We start from the raw sequence: 22,538 nt of genomic DNA on the forward strand, positions 1-22,538 counted from the left end.
TATTCTTTTGTGTTTTTATGGAGGCTTAATTACATAGGCATGATTAATTCTTTTTTATTTATTTTATTACTTTTATTTTTTTTGAGACGGAGTATCATTCTGTTGCCCAGGATGGAGTGCAGTGGTGCGATCTCGGCTCACGGTAACCTCTGCCTCCCAGGTTCAAGTGATTCTCCTGCCTCAGCCTCCTAAGTAGCTGGGACTACAGGCGTGTGCCACCACACCTGGCTAATTTTTTGTATTTTTAGTAGAGACAGGGTTTCACCGTTTTAGCCAGGATGGTCTTCATCTCCTGACCTCGTGATCCGCCTGCCTTGGCCTCCCAAAGTGCTGGAATTACAGGCGTGAGCCACCGCACCCGGCCACATGATTAATTAAAACACTGGCCACTGGTGAGCAAGTTGAGCTTTGGCCCCTCTCTCTTCCCCAGAGGTTGGGGGTGGGCTGAAAGTCCCAACCCTCTAATTATGACTTGGTCTTTCCAGTGACCAGCCCCCATCCTGAAGCTTCCTAGGGGCTGTGAGCCACTAGCCACTTCATTAACACATAAAAAGACAGCACTTTGGAAATTCTAAGAGTTTTAGGAGTTGTATGTCAGGAAGAGGGGTTGAAGACTGATATGGTTTGGATGTTTGTGCCCTCCAAGTCTCATGTTGAAATATAATCCCCAGTGTTGGAGGTGGAGTCTGGTGGGAGGTGACTGGATCATGGGGGCAGATCCCTCATGAATGACTTAGCACCATTCCCTTGGTGATTAGTGAACTCTCACTCAGTTAGTTTTGTCTCGTGAGATAAGGCTTATTTTTTTTTAAGTGTATTGCACTGTCCCCTTCTCTCTTGCTCCCTTTCTTGCTATGTGATGCACTGGCTTCCTCTTCTCCTTCCATCACGATTTTAAGTTTCCTGAGGCCCTCATCAGAAGTAGATGCCGGCACCATGCTTTGTGTATAGCCTGCAGAGCCATGAGCCAAAATAAAACATCTTTTTAAAATGAGTTACTCAGCCTCAGGTGTTTATAGCAACACAAGAACAGACTAACACAAAGACCAAATACGTATTTCACAATGTCACACACAGTATTGCCATTCCTCTCTAAACCCCGCTTCTTTCAGCTCACATTGCAGAGGCCTCGCCTGAACTAATGCCTTGGCAGGTCAGGATTGTTAATCACAACAGCTTGAAAAACAAATTAGATATTCTACAATCTCTAGAAGTTCAAGAACCAAGTCTCTGATTTTAGAGTTTCCCTTAAGTGTAAATGGATATTCCTTTGCCTGTGATAGAGGCTAGCAAGCCTCCTCTTCCAGCCAGTGCTATGAGAGGTAGGGAGTGGCCACATGCCAGGCAGCAAGCTGTCTTCTCCTAGCCTCCCCTCTCCAGTGTTCTACCTGAAGAATGAAATCGATTAGAGAACATCAAGAACAGGAGAGCTCTTTTCCCGTTCCCTTTGAAATTCCTTGTTAGGACACTGCTTTGTAGATGGCCCTGCACCACCATGTTTAAGAGGGCAGAGCAGTATGGGGAGGGCACCAGGGGATCTGGTCTGAGAACCATTGCTGCCATTTACAGAGAAGAAACCAGAAGAAGCAAGGAATCTGAAACACTCTTTTATCCCAAAGTCAAAAAGTTAAGCCTAAAGAAACTGCTTACATAATTGCATCAGACTAGTTTTAAAATCTATTGAGCTAAAATTATGTTTTTCTCTCTTGCTGCCCAGCAGGTGAGGGCTCATAAGGGAGATCAGGGTGATTAAGAGAAAAAAGAAACTATACGTTCTTTACGCATGTGAGTGGAGTGAGTAATTTTGCAACCCTGTTTACACATGAAGTGTAGGCAGATGTGAGTTTCAGCAGTCAAAATCAGAAGCTGAGGTTGCTGCATCTGGCTTACTCCCCTCTCCATAACAGCAGAGGGTGGGATTTCCAAGACCTTTCTCGAGGGCCTGGTCTCTCCTCAGTGAGGTCCACATGCTTATATTTAGACCATGTAAGAACGCGTTCATTAACCTCGATGACAATGTTCAGTGTGGGTAAACCACCTGCTTCTCTTTGGTGAGGCCTGTGATCACAGTGGGATCTTTTGTATCTGAGAAGTTGAATTTCAACCACTCTCTGATTTCAATCACACCTGTTGTCCTGGGTGTCCAGGACGATGGCCATACCAGAGAGTGGTAACCCACTGCTGAGAAAGGAGATCCTTGTCTATGATCACCCCTCACTCCTAACACAAAAGGAAAATGCCAAAGACCAGCTGAGGAGAAGGAAAGGGAGGAATAAAGCTATGTAATGACTAAGGAGGACTAAGAGATTGTACTGAATAGACTTATCTAGCAGGTTAACATGAATGTGGGTAAAGGGATTTGGTGCTTTCCGCGACAGAAGGTTGCTATTATTCTAGAAATGGAAAATGAGAAAAATATCTCCCTCTCCAAGTAAAGAAACAAACACCCAGGAAAAAACTCACCCTTCCTATCTACGTACAATCTTCCCTAATGACAGGTAGCAGAAAGTATAGTTGAGAGGTGCCCAGGTTTGAAAGTTCAAATCCCAGTTCTGCCATTTCTCGCATGTGTAACCTTGGACAAGTTTCTTAACCTTTTTGTGCCTTTCATTTGTAAAAAAGAGAAAATAATAATACCTTCCTCATAGGATTGTTGGAGGGTTAGATGACACATTTAAAGCCTAAAGAACAGCTCCTGGCACATAATAAGCCCTCAATAAATGTGGCTATTATTATTTTTATTACAAGGGTAAGAGTAACATGATTTCAAAGGTCCATCTAGTTTAAGGTATATGTAAATTTATTGAGAAGTGATTCAGGGTAAACTTTAACTGAATTTTCAACAAACAAGCCATAGGGTTTCTTCCTTCACAGTCCATGACCTGCATCCCCAACCCTGGAAAGAAATGTGTTCATTCAGCGAATGAGATCCTTTAGCCAAACAGCGTTTGTGAACAACCACTTGGCATCCTGACCCTTTCTGTCACTGAGGGTGTTCTAACAACTGTGTTGGGTAAGAAGACAGTACCCACCTGCGGTCCCTTTCTTCTTGTAGGTTATGTTCAGGATCAAGTCGGTCTTCATTTGAAATGGGCACTTCAGCAGGATAACAGGAAAGAAAGAGGATTTTGGAGTCAGGAAGCTCTGGCTTTTACATTTTGGTCTCATGGCTTCCTAATTGCAAGAGCTGAACAGAGTTATCTTTTAAAATGGGGATAATAATATCTACATAGTAGGGGCTTTTAATGGAGGATTAAATTCAACTATTTATATATAGTGACCAATATAGAGTTGGCACTCATTAAATGTCAGTTTCTCTTCCTCTTTCCCCTTTTCCTGCTGAGACACAGAGTTAGACTACTCTGTGGGGTGGGACATTCATCAGGTGGTGTGTTGGTTTATTTTTCTCCCACTTTTCTCAGGCAAGAGATCATGCAGAATATAGGAGGAAGCAAACATCTACCGCTCTAACCTTTTCTACCTAGTGAACATTGTTCATCCTTCTCTTCTGCCACTTAAAAACACAATCAAAGTCCAGCTGACACAGAATTATTTAGCTACTCTAAGACCATTTTTATCAACCTAGAAATACGTGTCCTGTTTATTTCCATTAAAGGTGGATACAAATAAGACCTCAGGAAAATCTACCCCAGTATCTACATGTTATGCCCCTTTCCAAAGTTGAAGGGATATACCTAACACCCAAGGGGGCAGGGCAAGTGAAGTGTGTAGTCAGGTGTGGCCATGGCACTGTGATGCATCATTATCAAGGGAGGACATAGTGTAAGTCCTGCTAGCTCTTTCCAATCCAATCTGCTCTCCTTACAGTAATCACAATCACAGAGCCCTTCTTCCCCTCTTAGATTTCCATTCAAGCACCCAACCATCAAAATCACTGAGGCCTCACCCTACTTCCCCACCTATCCCATTCTCTTCAACTGCCAGAGGGCTTTCCTGAGATGAAGCAGAGGCTGAGGACCTGGGGCCCTTGGATGAGAGTTTTAGCTACTGACACATACAAGTGCTGACACTGGAAAGTACCAGTGCTGAATCAAAAAGCCACTTCCCAGAGATGACATGAATGTTCAAGGTTTGGTTCCTGGAACGCCACCAATTTGGTCCTGAACCTTGAAGCCAACATCTTACCTCTGTTCTTCCATGCCTCAGTTGCCCAGTATGTGGGAAGGGTAATGACAACAAAGGAAAATTGCCACCTATCACCCAACCTGTCATCACTATAATTTGAATGACTTCGCCAACTTTAGAATGCTGTGGAAATTACTGTTTACTGGGGACTCTGAGATGAAAGGTGCCAAGTTTGGCAGAGCTGAGGCTACTGGTAGGATGTTCTGGGGTGCACTGAAGATTCAGCAGAATGTTCTTTAGCTTGTAAATTGAACTTTCATTTTTGTCAAAGTAGAAAATTTTAGGTAACAAATATTTCATTTTTTCCTTTGTAAAATGTTTTCTTCTCTCCCTTCCCAAGTTTGGGGCATGAACAGTTGTGTTGGAATACAAAACCCACTCCTCCCAGTAAAATGTTCACAATGGCAGTTTAAAAAATGATGAACATCTTTTAGATTATTTTCATACCATGCCAACTAAGGGGTACTATCTAGCTTTAAAAAAAAACTTCCTTCTCTTTTTAACAAAACAAATAAAATTTGCAGGATTGCAACTCTATGAGATCCTGCCCAACTTTGGCCCTGAAAGCTGTCTTTGGCTCCAGCTACATTTTCCGATGAGCTTCATTTCAGACTCATTTTAGAAATGTAGACATTTTGCTCCTGGGCCACTTTTTCGTTGCCTCTCTGCTTAGACTTCAAGAGTACAGACGGAAGAGTTTGCAAAGATCATTTGCAATGTGCCATCCCAAACCTCTGATGTAAGAGATGCAAGGCAGGCTCCAGTGGGCCTTAGTGTCTCTGATGAGAGGAGCAACGTGAATGGGGAGGAAGTGGGTAAGTGAGAAGAGGCCCTGTGGCTGCGGTGGTGACTCTACGAGCAAAGTCAGCACCTACAGACTGATGAAGGCAGCAAATGAGCTTGTGTAGTGCTCCACAGTGAAGCTGCCCTATCTGTCAGCATCAGGAGGGCTGATGAGCCAAGTTTCTGCACACTGTGCACTGCTAAATGCTGTCAGTGACACAGGCATGCTTTAAAGTCAGGCGACTGTTTCTTGCAGGACTAAAGCCTCTGCTTCACTTTCACCTGCTCAATGCTTCCCCTCACTGCCATGCTTTGATCCAAATTCTTCTTGTGAGTGGAGTCCCCATTACATTCTGTGTTTTTTTCTACTTTAATTCCCAGTGGCAGGATGTCCACAGTTCAGCTTATGCCCTTAAAATATAAAAACAAAACAAAAAAGTCATCTTCATCCTCAAAATAATTTTTAAAAACAGTTCCCTGCCTCTGACAATTTTGGCTTGGATTTGTTTACAATGCTACAGCTTCTACCCACTTCTTACCTTGTATTTTCATTTATCTTCTTTGGTCCCCTTTTCCTTGTTCTTCCTTTTGGACCAATCTATTGATAGCCACCCTGCAAAATGGCTGGGAGGTGAATCTCCTTTCTCATAAATTTATCCTCAAAATAATTGCATGATTAAAACAGTTGTGGGCCCTCCATCAAGAGTAATCAGCAATGTGCTTTGAAGCCTGGGGTCTGTTGACTCTCTGATGGCACCTGGGACCATGTTTATCTCCATTTATACATTTCAGCCACCACTCTGCCTCACTGGGTTCCCTGCTGTTAGATTGTTTTGAGGTCATTTGGGAGAGGAAGATCTACTGCCAGAGCTTCAAGTTAGTAGTGATAATTCCCCATTGGACTCAGACAGGACACCGACATGGTTGCTTGCCAGGCAGCAGTTAGTGACTACAGGACTGAAGTGGTTTCCAAGATTCAGAATTTGCCTAGTAGTTGTAAGAGGCAACAGCCAACAGAGGAAGAGGAGACCCAAACCCAGCCTATCCTGTGAAGTGTAGGGCATGACTGGTATTCTAAGGATGGTAGTTGTCACATTTTTGTGGCTTGTGAATCACTGGCAGGATAAAATTTCCCAAGGGCCAATTTACCTGACCGATTGCCACTTGCCGATGCAAAACCAAATAAGCGTACATGTGTTTATTGGGAAGAAAACTAAAGCTTTTGGAGAGTACAGGGACAATGTCTTTGGATCCTCAGGGCTTAATGGTCTCAAAAAATATTTACTGAGGTCATCTGATTCTTCTGAGAGGTAAAGCATACATAATTTTCCAATCATTTTGGTCTTTGTACTATATTCAGAGAGTCAATCTCTGTGTTAAGTACAACCAGGTGATGGACTATGGGCGGATTGAATTTTTCATTTTTATCAAGCATTGTATGGAAGAAGCAGCAGTAGCCTGAGCTTCTCAACTGCTTGGAATTCATGGATTAATTTACTGATGATTTGTTAAAGATGTTTCTCTCTTGGTAGGTGAAGAAAGGAGGAACTAAAGTGGTCACCCAAAAGGCCAGAAATCCAAACACTATTACAGGCCAAAGTTTTGGCCTCGGAACAAAGAAAATTAGGCAATAGGATTGGGCTGTGCCTTTCTGAAGTCATGTCAGCAGTCTCCTGGGCCGCAGCTTTGGCTTGCTCGGATGCAATTTGTTCAGGCAGTGCAGCTGGGGGCAGCAGGCTTCAGCTACAAAAGTGTTGGCTGGTAAGAGGAAATCAAGATAATCCCCATTTAGTTCCCATCATCTTAAAAATTAGAAACTCTAATGAGAGGCTTCCAGAGCAAGCTGAGCAGCAGGAGGGCACCTCTGATGGATGCTGTCTTCTGTGAGGATGTCACTGTCGTCACCAGGGGCAAGCTGAGGGCCCAAGTGCCTCTGCGCAGTTTCCCTGGAAGCAGCCAAGATTGATCAGGCACCCCAGGACACAGGAGCCATAAGAAAAGACAGAGAAGCAGCCCAGAAGCGAGGCTGTCATGGAAGGAGACACTTGACCTGAAGGGTGATCATTTTTAACCCTGAATTTTGTTAACTGTTTCTCAGAAACTCTCTCTGAATCGATTTAACTTTTATAGTCCTGAATTCTTCTAGGTGTGGTGTTGCCTAAAGACAGGTAAAATGCCCCCTAAGGGAATTCCTCACCTCTATGGTTCTACAACTGGGTTCTCCTCATATTTCAGGATAAGGAACCTTTTTTTAAAAACAAAAAATGCCTTCATTCTCAGAGCACGAAGAACCTTTTATGAGAAGAAGGTAGATGGAGAATGCTTATTCTCCTGGCAAATAGCAACTGTGGAAACACTATTTTCATATAGACCTGGCAAATGGCTTCCAGTATTTTCTGTCCAAATATTTCATCTCCTCACCAGCTTTGCATACATCTTGGCACTGCACAGCCCAGTAGTACCACATCATTTCATGGCACTGAGCCAAAAGTGTGCCCAGCAGTGCTTAGCACCATACAGGGAGTCTACAGGGCCCTCCAAGCTCCCACCACCACACTCCTACCGGAGCAAAAGGGGAGACTATCAGGCAGCAAAGTCATGGTGTTGTTATTATTACCCTGATGTGTAATAAATCTGTGTAGTGCAATAAATTAAGGCAAGGCTCTGTTCTCACTTTACAGGCTGCCAATAGTTTTATTGTAACAGTTTAAAGATGTGAGTTTTCCTTTTTAGGCAGAGTAGAGGAAGCTGTGAAATTCGAAGAGAGAACAAAAGGATACTCGAGTGTAGTTTGTAAGACCGTTATTGTACAAGAACTGGTTCATCAGGACATCCAGCACCTAATGTTTTTCTGTTTAATGATATTAGAGAACAGCGAGGCCTTACAATGGCCACAAGAGTTCATTTGAATCCATTTTCATATCCATGTCTCACTGCTGAGTTCTGCTGACCTGACCTCTTGCACTAGACTCACAGTGCTTTCTTTTGGTGATAAACCTGAGTGATTGTAAGATCACAAATTGGTTCTGGAATTCATTAAAGTCAGCAAATGAGCATTAAAAGATACTTGCATAGGCTGAGTTTGTGATAATCTGTCTATTTTGGCAATTACAGCTCAGAGGATGAACAGAGGGGCGGTGAGAAAAAACCCTCCAACTCCCAGCAAGATGATAATCTATTTCAGATGTCTGTCAAGGATGCACATGCCCTGGCTTTTCTTCCTTCACACCTTGAACCCTGGGTGCAGGAGGCAAGGGAAGGATTTGAGAATGCTTCACCTCTACCCTTTGCCAAGTTCAAAGCCCAAGTGAGCCCTTCAATCAGGTCCCTGGCACACCTGACACTTCGTTATTATTATTTTTTTTAGCAAGAGCCCCTTTCTTTGGTAGCAAATTCTATTTCTATTCTTTGTTTTAGAACTCGACCCTTACTTTTTTTTTACTCAAATGTTAGTCATTCAAGATTTCTTAACCCTTTGCTTACTGAGTCTTCCATCTTTTTCTTCTGTCTTCGTCTAGGATCACAGGTTATTTCTCCCTAAACTAGACACACTGGGTGCTGCTGCTCTACTCTGTGTCATTGTATCCCCTGAACACTGGGAGGCTATTGAGTACAGAGTTGATATTCAATATATAAATATTGATTGGCTTTTTTTTTTTTTTTTGAGATGGATTCTTGCTCTGTCACCCAGGCTGGAGTGCAGTGGCGTGCTCTCGGCTTACTGCAACCTCTGCCTCCTGAGTTCAAGTGATTCTCCTGCCTCAGCCTCCCAAGTAGCTGGGATTACAGGCATGCACCACCATACCCAGCTAATTTTTGTATTTTCAGTAGAGATGGGTTTCACCATGTTGGCCAGGCTGGTCTCAAAATCCTGACCTCAGGTGATCTGCCTGCCTTGGCCTCCCAAAGTGCTGGGATCACAGGTATGAGCCACCACACCTGACCTGACTGACTTTCAAAATCGCCTTCTAGTTTATTCTGTAAACACCAGCTCTACTACTTTAGTTTAACATCATTCATGTACTGCCCTGAAGAACTATATGCCCCTTATGACCTTACAGCCAAAAATGATTGACTCCCTTGGTAATCCTCCTTGCAAAACCCTAAGACTCACCCCCTCACTCTTCCTTAGCAAAATACTATACTCTTTTGCTTGAGTCTCATTTATTAGCAGCAAATGCTACCACAAGAAACTTCATTCACTGAGTTTACATATTCTTGTAAATTCTATTTCTCTCTCTTATTTTTCCCCTAATACAGTCTACCCCTGGCCAATCTATAACAATCCGAATCAGTAGAAACTCTGGAAAAACTGAGGTCATAATTTCTGAATCTGGTTTGAATTTGGAATTTGCTCCCTCAGCTCAAAATTAATATTGTAAATTTACTGGAAATGTGTTTTCTGCTTTTCGGACTCAAGCTAGTAGTTTTATACACAAAATTGGGTATCTGGCTTAACTAGTTACTGAAAGAAAAAGGACCTCTCCAGCTCCTTTTCTGGCCTTTCTCCTATCCCACTACTTCCCTCCACCCACCACACACACACACACACACACACACACACACACACACACCCCCAACACCACTCACTGAAGATGGGGAAGATGGAGTTCTTCCTTGAATTCCCCTTAGGTTGTATCATTGTTTGGAAGTTATTGGTTCTTATCCAAAAGCAGACGTGGACAGAGTAAGGAGTTTTAGCTCAGCCATATAAAGTAGCATAAGCCTCAGGCTTTAATCTTTCCATAAGGCTGCACTGGTATATAGTTTTTCTTCTATTGAATATAACAGATCCATATTAACAAACATTTATTGAATGCTTACTTTGAAAACCAGTACTGTATTGTCCCTTATATTATCTCATTTAACTTAATTATTGCTCTTTAAGATAGTATTCTCACTTTATAAATGAGAAAGCAAATATTCAGAAAGTGACTTGCACTGAGTGGGAGAAACATATTTTTTTTTAATTCCAAGCCCATTGCCCTTTCTTCTTGTTTGATTTTTAACTTCATGATAATAGAGCTCAATTACAAGAACTGGAACTCTCTGTATAAGTTGGTTATTCTTTTTTTTTGAGACGGAGTCTTGCTCTGTCGCCCAGGCTGGAGTGCAGTGGCCAGATCTCAGCTCACTGCAAGCTCCGCCTCCCGGGTTCAGGCCATTCTCCTGCCTCAGCCTCCCGAGTAGCTGGGACTACAGGCGCCCGCCACCTCACCCAGCTAGTTTTTTTGTATTTTTTAGTAGAGACGGGGTTTCACCGTGTTAGCCAGGATGGTCTCAATCTCCTGACCTCGTGATCCGCCCATCTCGGCCTCCCAAAGTGCTGGGATTACAGGCGTGAGCCACTGCGCCTGGCCAAGTTGGTTATTCTTAAATGATCTACACAGAGTGCAGAAATCCTATCACAAAAAATCCATTGTAACAAAACCTCTCTCTAAGAAAACCCCATTCTAGAGCTGTCATTGGCTCCTAACTTTTATCTAGTAAACATTCAAGGAATATTTTGTAAACGTTTACCCAAATTTCTCACTGGAAATTTTGTGCTTAGAATGTCTTCAAAATTGGGTTCAAGTATCAGGTACTAAGGGAAGGAATAGGAAACCTGATGATATTGTACAATGTTTGGTGTGTATTCCTTTATACAGTAAATAGTGAGTCTAAAAGTTGTGTTAGCTCAGTTTGTTGTAAAATAAAGAGACAGTACCATGGAAATAGAAGGGAATAAAAAAGCTCCACTTAGAGATTTTTTTAAAGGTACTTGAATCATAATGTCAATTAAAGAAAAGTAATTTGGTTAATGAATAACAGTTTGTCTTTCCTATAAAATAGCTAATAGTTTTGAGCACCTATGATGTATCAGTTAACACTGTAAATTTTTAAATGTATTATTTAATCTTCACAACAACCCTATGAAGTAAATATTATCCTAATTTTACACACAAAGGAACTGAAGCTCAGAATGGTTAAATAATTTGCCCAAGGTCACACAGCTGGTAAGAAGCAAGATCAGAATTTGAACTCATGCTGTGTGACTCGAGCCTACATGTTTAACCACACTTAGGGATGTCAGATAAAATATAGTTACACTTGATTGTTGGATAAACAAATCCTAAATATTGCATGGAACATATTTTTACTAAAAGCATATTTTTTGTTTATCTGAAATTCAAATTCAACTGGGGATCCTCTATTTTTATTTGCTAAATCTAGCAACCCTAACCACACTATTCTGCCTTCTGTAAATTCAGATATCCATATATTTGGGTTGTTTAATTTGCAGCTTACACATGCTTGAGTTTTTTGTTCTGTTTTGTTTTTTACAGAATAAATGATGTTAATTCACATCTACGAAGCTAGGCTCCTGGATTTCTCTTGTCTCCATTTACTGAAGGCTGGGTTGGTCTGATGCCAGTCTTCTCCCTGATAGTGCAGCTAAGTGCAAGCTTTTCTCTTCCGATAAGAAAAGACTTCACTTACTGTTGGCACATTCTGGCCTTCTGCCTACACTGGGCTCTCTCTCCAGTGGCCAGCTGTGTCTTGCCTGGTGCTCATCATTATCCAACTTTCTTGCCTCAGGAATCCTTGATTCTTTCCAAGATTTGCAGAGGTGCATGACTGAGTAGCAGCTTACTTCCAGACGACAGTGTTCACAGAAGGAAACAGAAAAGAATCAGTGGGCTGGAACTTAGAAGAACTTTATATATAAAGTCCATTGAATAAAACATATAAATAGGCAATACATACACCACCAAATGAACAACTCTTATTTCTCCATGAGTATCTTCCAGTCTGATTTAGCTCTCTTACGATGCACAATATGCACCTGCCTGTATACCTTCTTTCACCACTTGGATCACCTAAGCTGAAAATACAGAAATTATTTTCAGTGGCCATGTAGAAACCAACTGTATTGCCCCTCAAATCACACAATGCATTAAAAAACAAATATAAAAGCCTTTGGAATTGGCTGATCTTTATCATCTTTTAACAATGTGAATAACCGAAAAGTAACTGTCTATTTACAAGCCTGGATATTTATAGAGTTACCTCTATAGTCGAGATCTTTTAAATATTTCAAACAGCCTGAATTTCTATAACCCAAGAATAGAATAATAGTAATAGGTATACTTATTATAACATAAAATAACATTTTGTCATTATGTGCCAGTCTCTATGAGGAGTACTGTCCATGCATTCTCTCTCTCAGTTTTTACCAAAGCACTATGAAATTTTGTACTCTTTTTAGTATCAGATAACAGACAAGAACACTGAGGCTACAACAGTTTAAGTAACTTGTCCAAGGCTGCACAGCTAGTGGCAAAAGCTGCATTTAAAGCTATGTAGCCTCACTCCAGGGATCACATACTTAATTACTGCATAACGATACCTTTACATCGTAAGATCAGTGGTAGATAGCGCTTTTTTTGGTGAAAATGTAGGGTTTTTTTTTTTTTTAAGTTTTAAATCTGTTGCCAGCTCTTTCATTTCAAAGGCATGAAGTGTTCTCTTTGTTAAATAGTAAAGAACATCTAGGAAGAGGAGAAGTTGGGCAGTAAGTGGCCAACATGATAGGATTAAATGAAACGCTATGTGGCTAGTACATAGGTTATATATACCTCATGTAACCAACCATAAGACTTAGACATGTCCATGCCCTGGTTCACCTAGACAAGTCCACTAATCACTTGCTTGGATATCATAGCAATGGCAAATTGCTAGAAAGGATTCTAAATGCTTACTCTCATTTTCTGTACTTATCTCAAGGTCAACTGGTCATTTTGTGGACCAGCACCAACAATCTATGGACCACATTTTGAGTGGCACTAATATAGATAACATCAGTTTAGTTAATTCAAGTATACAAATAACCAGTAAAGTATATGGTTCGCTTATATTCTCTTTCTCTCTGTCTACACACCCACAGACACATGCTCCTGAATACTTATTCCTGAAACACTTACTGAGAACCTACTATATTCTTGTTACTTTTCTAGGCTCTGAGAATATAGTAATGAATAAAGAAAATCAAGTACCTGCTTTCAGGGAACTTAAAATTCTAATTCAATCAATGTCTTCATACCCAAACATCTGGGTACCAGTTTGAGGCTTTGCCAATTAACAGCTCTCTGCTTTTGTGTAAATTCATTTAATCTTTCTAAGCAAGTCTTTCCCTTTACAATATGAGACTAATAATACGTAGTTTAATGGCATCATTGGTAGGATCAGATATTGTGAAAACTGTAAAATCACATACCAACGCCAGGTTACATTTTTATCATGTGCCCTTCTTGAGTGAAGGGACGGTATTTTTCCTGTCTTTGTATCCTCAGCAGCAAGCATAAGGGCTTGCTAAGTAACAAGCTTCAGTTAAGGCTCATTGAATAAACGTGCCTAATGTCCTGTATATGTGAAATACATTTTTTGTTTAAAATATTATACCTGCTCTTCAAATCCTTAAAAGCTACTGCACCAATAAGAAAAGTATATAAGGCATTGTAGGGCATAACATAAGTAATTCTACTCTTGCATCATAGATTCCTAAGAGTTCAAGCTCTAAACATGTATTTTCTAAACATTTATTAGATGGAAGCCTCTTTTTATTGATATGTATCACAATCTTCTTAAAGGCTTCAATTGGTCCCAGAAGTGTCTATGCTGGTCCTGTCAGTTCTAAGAATAACTGTGCTCTTTAGAATTACAAACTAGAACTGAATTGTAAAAGTGCCCTAAGTTTGGGGAGCCTTTGGAAGAAATTCTCAGCCAATAATAACATGAAAAGAAATGTACCTGGTCTGTTTCTCTTCAAACGTCTGAACTTTATGTTAGAAAAGTTGCTTCCAGGGTATAAAGACTTTCTTTTTGAGGGCTAGTGATGTTACTGTTAGAGTTAGACAGGGGTATGGATGCTCTACAGACTTCATGAAAGTGCATAACTACTTTCAGTGGCTATTTGAAGAGTACCTTATTTTATAAGGTGCCCCTTATATTGCAAGGGACATTAACGAAATTAAAACACAGTGATTTGCAAGGAATAATATTTAGTAATGAGAATAAAATGAATACATAAAATGCACTATAAGGCAGCCTATAAGTGCCATAGGCGAGGAATGAATAGGAACTACTTCAGAGGAGTGCTCCACTTAGAAGCTGCAATATGAGACAGGCCTTCAAGGATTTCCACAGATTTTAGGTTTGATAGAGGGAATGGAAGGCATTTGTTGCAGGCAGAGAGGCAACTTAATAAGTTGACTCCTTTGTAAAAAGCTAGTAGGAGTTACAGCAAGTAGTTTGGTATACGTGTAAGGGTATAGTGAAAGGTAAGGCTAGAAAAGTAGGATGGAGATACATAATTGGGCAAGTGCCAGATTGAGCAGTTTGTACTAAATTTGATGGGGAACTATTGATAGTTTTTAAAATAGGGTGGAGTCATGATCTGGCCAATGCTTTAGGAAGACGGTTTTGGCAAGAACACGAGACAGACTGAAGGGAAGGCAACTAAGCAGGAGACCAGACAGGAGAGCACAGCAAAAGTCTCAACCTAGGTTAACCAATACCTGACCTAGGGTCGTGGCAATAGAGCTAGAGAGGTGGGGGCAGATGGAAGGGTCACTGTGTAGACAGTACAGTATTTGTACCTGTGCAGTCCAATATAGTATCTCATAGTCAAGGCTCTTTAAATGTAACTTTAATGAAAATTAAATAGGATTTAAAATTTAGGCCGGGCATGATGGCTCACGCCTGTAATCCCAGCACTTTCGGAGGTGGAGGCAGGCAGATCACAAGGTCAGGAGATTGAGACCATCCTGGCTAACACAGTGAAACCCTGCCTCTACTAAAAATACAAAAATTAGCTGGCCTTGGTGGCCTTTGCCTGAAGTTCCAGCTACTCAGGAGGCTGAGACAGGAGAATCGCTTGAACCTGGGAGGTGGAGGTTGTAGTGAGCCAAGACCGTGCCACAAGACTCTGTCACAAAAAAAAAAAAAAAATTAGTTCCTCTGTTGCATTAGCTGCATTTAAAATGCTCAATAGCCATATGTGACTCTTGTATTGGACTATGCAGATAAAGAACATTTCCATCACAGTGCAATGTTTATTGAACAGTGCAGCTCACTATGCTTTAGGGACTAATTGGGCGTAGAATGAGGAAGATGGATTAAAGGAGGCTTCGGTTTGGCAGCTGAGCGACTGAAAAAGGTAGTGCCATGAACAGAAAAGAGGAAGTCAGGAAGAGGAGGAGCTGGATTTACGAAGAAAGGTGTTGTTTAGCTTCTGTCAAATACCAGGTCAGATAAAGTGTCTACCAAATGGTCAGATATCCCTGGTGAAAGGAAAGGGCAGTGAAAGCAAAGTGCCCGTTGTGTTCTCCCAAAGCTTGTAAAGCAGCCCTGGGAGGATTTAATTGGTTTATCCCCTCCTGCTCTCGGTTTCTCCCATTTGTGAAGCTCCCTGAAGATCATGAGTGGGCAATCCAGTTCCTCAACCTCTCCAAACCAATGGTTCACATATACTGTGACGAGGACAGAAGCCCAAGGGCTTTGCTGTTTTCTTAACTCCTTGGAGCCAGCCTGAACCTTTTTCTCACAGATACTTTGTGCTTCCTCTCCCCTAACCGCCTTACTCACCCTTCCCCATGCTCAACCTTTGGAAAGTCCCCTTGCCCTCACTTGTTTGATTACTTCCTCTCAAACTACTTCTCACAGGGACCATACCAAACCAGTGACTCCACCTCTTACCCTCTCTTCCCTCCCAGCTTAAATTCCAAGGTCTATCACTATAATGACTCCCTTACATAATACTCCTACCCTCTCATCGGCTTTCCCCAGCAAAACTCAGACCTGGTCAAATACAATTCTCCTCCAATCCCCAAGCAATGGAATGTGGCTGGAGGAGAATCACATGGCCTTGCTGAGTGGTCTTACTTTAATGTATGACCATCAACTCAAGAGGGCACTCAGCATTGTCCATACTATGCTTCTCTAGTTACTTTTCCACCCTTCAAGGCGATTATTTCTCACCTTCTTCTATCTCCTTTAATAGCAAACAGCTTCTCATTGTTTAAAGAACAGATCTTACCTCATCAATCCCAGTGAGGCAGCCAGTACACATGGCACTCAGTGGAAACTGGGAAAAGGTCCATACATGTGTGTGTGGGTATGCATGTGTGTGTATGCGCATGTCTGTGTGTTATATGCAGGACTGCTAAAATGCACCACCTCTCCTGGTGGAGCAATCAGAAAGGTACCCCTTCCTCCAGGCTGATGTGACCCCACCAGGGCACATGGCTTTGCAGGCAAAGCAAGGGCTAGATTTCAGCTCCTACTTGCCACCTCTGCCCTGCAGGGGCCTGAGTGTGCCACCACCAAATGTACTGCCTAATCTATCTGCATCTGCACCCAGACACTCTACCTTCTCTCCAGAAATAGCGTGTGAATGCATTCCCTTACTCCTATCCTAGGCCAACTCTTTCACTTGTGTGCTAGATCCAATTGCTTCTCACCTACTTGAAGACACTCTCTCCAGTTGTCTCCTCTTGCCTTCTGTGTCATCAGTTTTACCTCTCTAAAGAATCATTCCGGCTGGGCGCAGTGGCTCACGCCTGTAATCCCAGCACTTGGGAGGCCAAGGTGGGTGGATAACCTGAGGTTGGGAGTTCTAGACCAGCCTGGCCAACATGGAGAAACCCTGTCTCTACTAAAAATATAAAATCAGCCAGGTGTGGTGGCACATGACTATAATCCCAGCTCCTTGGGAGGCTGAGACAGGAGGATCACTTGAACCAGGGAGTTGGAGGTTGCAGTGAGCTGAGATCGCACCACTGCACTCCAGCCTGGCAACAGAGCAAGACTCAAAAAAAAAAAAAAAAAAAAAAAAAAAATTCAAAAAAACCAAAAAAAAAAAAAAAAAAAAAATCATTCCAGCATACCGAAATGAGAAAAGCATTTATCATCTTAAAATACCCTCCCTTTATCTCAAGTACCTCTCTGGCTACTGCCCTTTTCTCCTTCACAGCAAAGTCTCTCAAGAGCTGTTTAGAACACTTTTCTCTTCCTCACCTCCCATCCTATTAACATACCCTAATCAGACTTTCTCCCCTATGACTCCACTGAAACTGTTTTCACCAAGGTCATCAGCAACTTCATCAGGCCACATCCAGTGTTCAAATTCTCATTCCTTATCTTATTAATTTCAGCAGTATCTGATAANACTATAATCCCAGCTCCTTGGGAGGCTGAGACAGGAGGATCACTTGAACCAGGGAGTTGGAGGTTGCAGTGAGCTGAGATCGCACCACTGCACTCCAGCCTGGCAACAGAGCAAGACTCAAAAAAAAAAAAAAAAAAAAAAAAAAAATCATTCCAGCATACCGAAATGAGAAAAGCATTTATCATCTTAAAATACCCTCCCTTTATCTCAAGTACCTCTCTGGCTACTGCCCTTTTCTCCTTCACAGCAAAGTCTCTCAAGAGCTGTTTAGAACACTTTTCTCTTCCTCACCTCCCATCCTATTAACATACCCTAATCAGACTTTCTCCCCTATGACTCCACTGAAACTGTTTTCACCAAGGTCATCAGCAACTTCATCAGGCCACATCCAGTGTTCAAATTCTCATTCCTTATCTTATTAATTTCAGCAGTATCTGATAAGACTCTTCACTCCCTCCTTCCTGAAACAATTCTCTTGTTTCCCAACGTTTCACCTTCTCCTGGTGTTCCTGCCCTGACTGGTAGCTCCTCCTTTTCTACTTACCCTTCAAGTGTTGGAGTGCCTCTTGGTCCTTTCCTTCAGCTATCTCCTCTCCCTGTGTGATCCTAACTAGACTTAAGACTTAAAAAGTATCTATGTGCTAATGAATCCTAAATGTGTCTCTCTAGACTCATATATCAATTGTTTATTTAACATCTCCATTTGGATGTATAATAAGCACCTTAAACGTAACGTGTAAGAAAAGACTCTTGAGTTCCTCAACCCCAGATCTGCTCCTCCATTTCATTAAGTGGCACCGCCATTAACTCAGTCATCAGGCCCGAACCCAAGAATCAACTCTGATTTCTTTTTGTACTTTCACATGCTATGTCCCAAATCCAAATCCATTCCAATCAAAATGTATCTAAATAAAATAAAATAGCCTTCTTCTCATCCTGTCCGTGGCTGCCAGGCTAGTTAGTCCAAGCTACTTTACTGGTATTCCAAGGACATCCGTGCTTCCCCATTATGTATTTTACACACATCAGCAAGACTAACTTTTAACAATGTGAATCAGATGCGGTCATTCCTCGGCTCACCCTTCTCTCATGGTTTCCAGTTCCTGTTATAATGGCCCACAGGTTTCACTGGATCTGGCCACTGGCCCGCCTCTCCGAGCCTAGCTGGTACTGCTCTCGGGCTGGCTGACGCTGCTCAGCCATGCTGGCCTTTCACTGTTTCTGCAACATGGCAAACGTATCCCCACCTCTGTGTTTACGGCTGATTTTCTCTCAGCCTGGAAAGGCTATTCCTCCTCCCGGCCCGCATGTTTGCAAGACTTAATTCCTTCATCCCGTGTGTATGCGCTCAAAGGTCTCCTTTGAGAGGCAGTATCTCACCAGGTGTAAAGTCACCCTATCCCCTGCTTTATTTTTCTCCACACCACTTATCATTACCTGCAATTTTTGTCACTTATTTGTTGTCTGTCTTCCCTCTCCCACTCCACTACCCTCTTGCAAGCTGCAAGAGGGTATTTGCCTGTCTATGGCTTTATCCCTCTGCGCTTAGTGACAACAGCGCCTAGAACCTAACAGGTGCTCAATTAGGGCTTGTTGAATGATTGCCTTCCCTCCAAATTCTCTTCCTGAATCTTTGGACCCTTCCTCATTTTTTTTCCGGTCTTACCCACCTCCCATCCCGCCCTATGCAAAGCTAAAACTCCCCATCCCTTCCCGGTAGTTTCAGGCTTTCCCGGCTCCTGTGTGCGCGGCTCCTTTAAGCGGACTCCGGAACACTGCGGGGAAGGCGGGGCCGAAGCCCAGCTGTTGCCAACTTGGAGGGGCGGGGCAGAACCAGGGGGCGGGGCCTGCGTGCTGCGTGCGTGCGCGTTCTGGAGGAGGCGCCGCCGCCGCTCCCGAGGCCGCCGCCGCCGTCGCCGCGCAGAGCCGGAGCAGGAGCCACGGCCGAGAGGAGGGAGGAGGAGGAGGAGGAGGTGGAGGAGGTGGAGGAGGCGCTGGACCGGGGGGGTGAGTGAGGGGCGGGGAGCCCCAGACGGCCCCAGAGGGAGCGGGGGGCGCGGGTCGGCCGAGCAGAGGGTGAGGCGGCTCATGTCGCCGGTCAGTCGCCTGGCTCCCCCTTCCTCCTCCGCGTTCCATCGGTGTCCGGGGCGGCGGCCCGGGAGCCTGGCCGGCGGGAGGGGCCGGGGATCTGGGAGGCCCGGCCGCAGCCAGGACCAGGGCCAGCCACGCCCGCGGACCGACCCGGTCGACTGTAGGCCTGCGGGAGACCGTCGGGAGGGGCCCCGGCCGGCTGTGGGAGAGAAAGAGGACATTGTGTCCCCCACCCTTCAACTCCCTGAGGTGTCATAGCACAAGCCCATTTACCTCGCCGTCTCCCCAGACACGGTGCCCTCGTCCCTCACTGCCTGAGAGACGTAGAAGGTTGGACATCGCTGCCTTCCTCCTCTTGCATGTCCCCTGTCTAGGGTCAGAGCTTCCTTCAAACCCAGCTCTCCCTTTTGGGCCGGAGGGAGGGGCGGGGCGACACACAGGGAAGGGGGTTGGAGGGTTGGGTGAATTCTCTGTCCTCTGCTGTAGAAGTGCGGGTAGACTGGAGCGTTGCTGTCTCCGGGCTCACTTGTCAGGGTTCAGGGTCTCCATTTCCTTCCTTTATTCCCCCAGTGAATAGGGCTGACATCTACATCCCACTCCACCTTCCAGCCCCTTTCCCGCCTTCTTTACCCCCCTGTCTTCCGTAGCTTACCATGTGTTCGCCTTTTCAGTGTTACTTTTCATGCGTCTCTGCTTCTTCCCTGAATTTTGTTAGGGAAGAGGTCACGGTGTGATTCTTGTTATCCTTCAAACTAGCGTTGGTGAGAGTATCTCTTGCCCCCTTACTCAGGAAGTTAAGGACAGTGTCTTCAGCCGAATTGTGTAATTTACTGCTACGGGGAGAAGATGAGAGGAAGACATTTGTGCCTACAAAATGGGATCTCCTCATAGAGCTGAGAACCAGAGTTTAGGGAACCTTTGACCTCTTGGAAAAAGAACTGCCGTTGAGGAGTAATGCATTCTGTTTTGGGAGGGAAAATAGTTTTGTTACTTCTTTGAGGGGAGGAGGTATAAAAAATGAAATAGAATAATAGAGCAGAAGGTGAATGAGCCACAGCCCTACAGGTGGCCACTCTTCTCCTTAGGTGGCGGATGATGGTTCTGTTTTTATTACAGTAAGAGTAAAGCATCAGCTCTTAGATTTAACTTGGGGCTCCTACCGTCAAAAGCATGAAGGGCCGTGTCAGAAGAGATGCTGCTGGAAACAGGATTTGGAAACTTTCTTTGGGTTTCCTGTCAGAATGTGTGGGGGTGGACATGCCTATGTGTAGTTTTTCTTTCCTTGTAATGTAATTTATTTCTGTGATACTTTGACATAATAAGCATTAAATTAGGCCCCAGACTTTCTGTCTTTATTATGCTTTCCTGTAACATTTTTGTTTTGAAATTATATGGTTCGATATTCTTTTGTAGCATGATATTTCAGTGAATCCTGTCTAGTTTCCTTGGTGTTTTAAATTATGGTCTGCTTCAGATAAGATTAGCTGTTAGGTATTGAGGATCATATGTTCAGTATTTGTTGAATGAATTGAATGATTACAAAGATGAGTCCAGGTGTTAAATCTGTCCTTTAGAGAGGTACCCTGTATTAAGATATTGCAGTCCATTTCCAGTTTGTAAAATAGTAATTCTTAACCTTTTCTAGGCCACTGACACCTTTGAGAATATGATGAAATATATAAACTCCCTCCCCAGAATAAAGTTAGTAGGCATTTATTCACAAAATTTTGCGTTAATTTTAGGGACCCTCTGAGGCCAACCATGAACATATGTCTTAGAAGTGAACTGGATGGAATCCCTCAGTGTTACACAGTTAGATATTAACTCAAAAGCCTTTGTTCACTCTTTGTATGGCCTCAGGAAGGACAGTATCTACACTTAATATACCCCAGACGACAAGTATATTCATATACGTTGATCCTGTAGTCCTTCTGGAAATGAATCTCAAGGAAATATTCCAAAAGAAAGAAAATGTTGTATATGCACATGTTCGTTTAGTTATTTTAATAGATGGGAAGAAAAGGAAACTACTGGCCCAACAGCAGAAACATACACACTTTTGCAATCACTGAAAAAGGTTAGAAATGAAGATTATTAATCTCCTAATTGATCTTCCAGCTTCCACTCTTGCCCCTCCACCCCAAGTTGATTTCCACACAGCAGCTACAATGATGCTCACAAACTTCAGAACAAGTCTTTCTTCTATTCAAAACCCTCCAGTGTTTTCCCATCTCATTCGCGGTAAAATCCAAAGTTCTTACCATGGCTTACAAGCCTTACAGTGGCCCAGCTACTTCTCGAATCTCAAGCCCCTTTACTTTTCCTCTTGCTTACTGTACTCCAGCCACACTGGCCTCGTAGTTCCCAAAAAGGTAAAATACACTCAGGTGTCTACACTTGATGTCCTCTCTGCCTGTAATATATCCCTCACTTCCTTCAGGTCTCTGCACCAGTCTCAGTCTTCCCTTACTACCCTTCCCTGCCACTGTTTTTATCTCCTTACCCTACGTTATACTCTGAAGACTAGGTTATACTAATTTTGACAGCCACAGTTGTTGACAAACGTTCCATGGTAATGTCACTTGTATACTTGCATTGGACATTATTGTTTAACATTTGAGAAACAATGTCAGTCATAAAAGGAGATCTTTCAGATTGTTAAGTTGAATATTTCAACAGCTCACATTTAAAGTTCGGATGTTAGCTTACCTCTCTTCAACATTTAACTACAGGGTGCTAATTGTTGGATACAGAGATGAATTAGACAGGGTCTCTGCCCTCGGGGTTTCACAGTCTGTCATGATTTGTATTGTAATAGTTAAGTTACTTCAGATCTTGCCAGTGTTTAGTGTTACCTATGAACTTTAGTGTATGGTTGATGATATTTTATATAAAATAGGGATTAGACATCCAAGTTTTCAAGTCGGTAGTTGTTTTTTTCCTTACAAAGGGATATTTTTAAAAATGAAAAAAAGAGTCTTGCTCTGTCACCCAGCCTGATGTGCAGTGGTGCAGTCTTGGCTCACTGCAACCTCTGCCTCCTGGGTTCAAGCGATTCTCCTGTCTCAGCCTCCCGAGTAACTGGGATAACAGGTACCCACCACCAAGCCCAGCTAATTTTTTCTTTTTTTTTTATTGTTAGTAGAGACGAGGTTTCACCATGTTGGCCAGGCTGATCTCAAACTCCTGACCTCCAGTGATCGGCCACCTTGGCCTCCAAAAGTGTTGGGATTACAGGTGTGAGCCACTGTGGCCGGCAACAAAGGGATTTTTAATGGTATCTGTAATTTGTTTAATTTCTGTTTTGTGT

At 42.9% G+C, this 22,538-nt stretch overlaps 1 protein-coding gene and 1 long non-coding RNA gene across 2 annotated transcripts in view; one reads left to right on the forward strand and one right to left on the reverse strand.

Moving 5' to 3' along the window:
* Window positions 1-2,826: 2,826 nt before the first annotated feature.
* Window positions 2,827-19,594, reverse strand: LOC108528087 (uncharacterized). Its single transcript, XR_001885028.1, has 4 exons — window positions 19,502-19,594; window positions 11,677-11,794; window positions 11,410-11,562; window positions 2,827-5,340 (listed from the first exon to the last, which is right to left on the reverse strand). It is a non-coding gene; the product is annotated as an uncharacterized LOC108528087 (long non-coding RNA).
* Window positions 19,363-22,538, forward strand: part of RAP1A (RAP1A, member of RAS oncogene family) — a 94,555-nt gene continuing 91,379 nt past the window's right edge. Inside the window, exon 1 of the mRNA XM_017869682.1 lies at window positions 19,363-19,558. The gene's annotated coding sequence lies outside the window, so the exon portion shown is untranslated. The remainder of the gene's footprint in view (window positions 19,559-22,538) is intronic.

Source organism: Rhinopithecus bieti, unplaced genomic scaffold, assembly GCF_001698545.2.
Source record: "Rhinopithecus bieti isolate Rb0 unplaced genomic scaffold, ASM169854v2 scaffold_3040, whole genome shotgun sequence".
Lineage (NCBI taxonomy): Eukaryota > Metazoa > Chordata > Mammalia > Primates > Cercopithecidae > Rhinopithecus > Rhinopithecus bieti.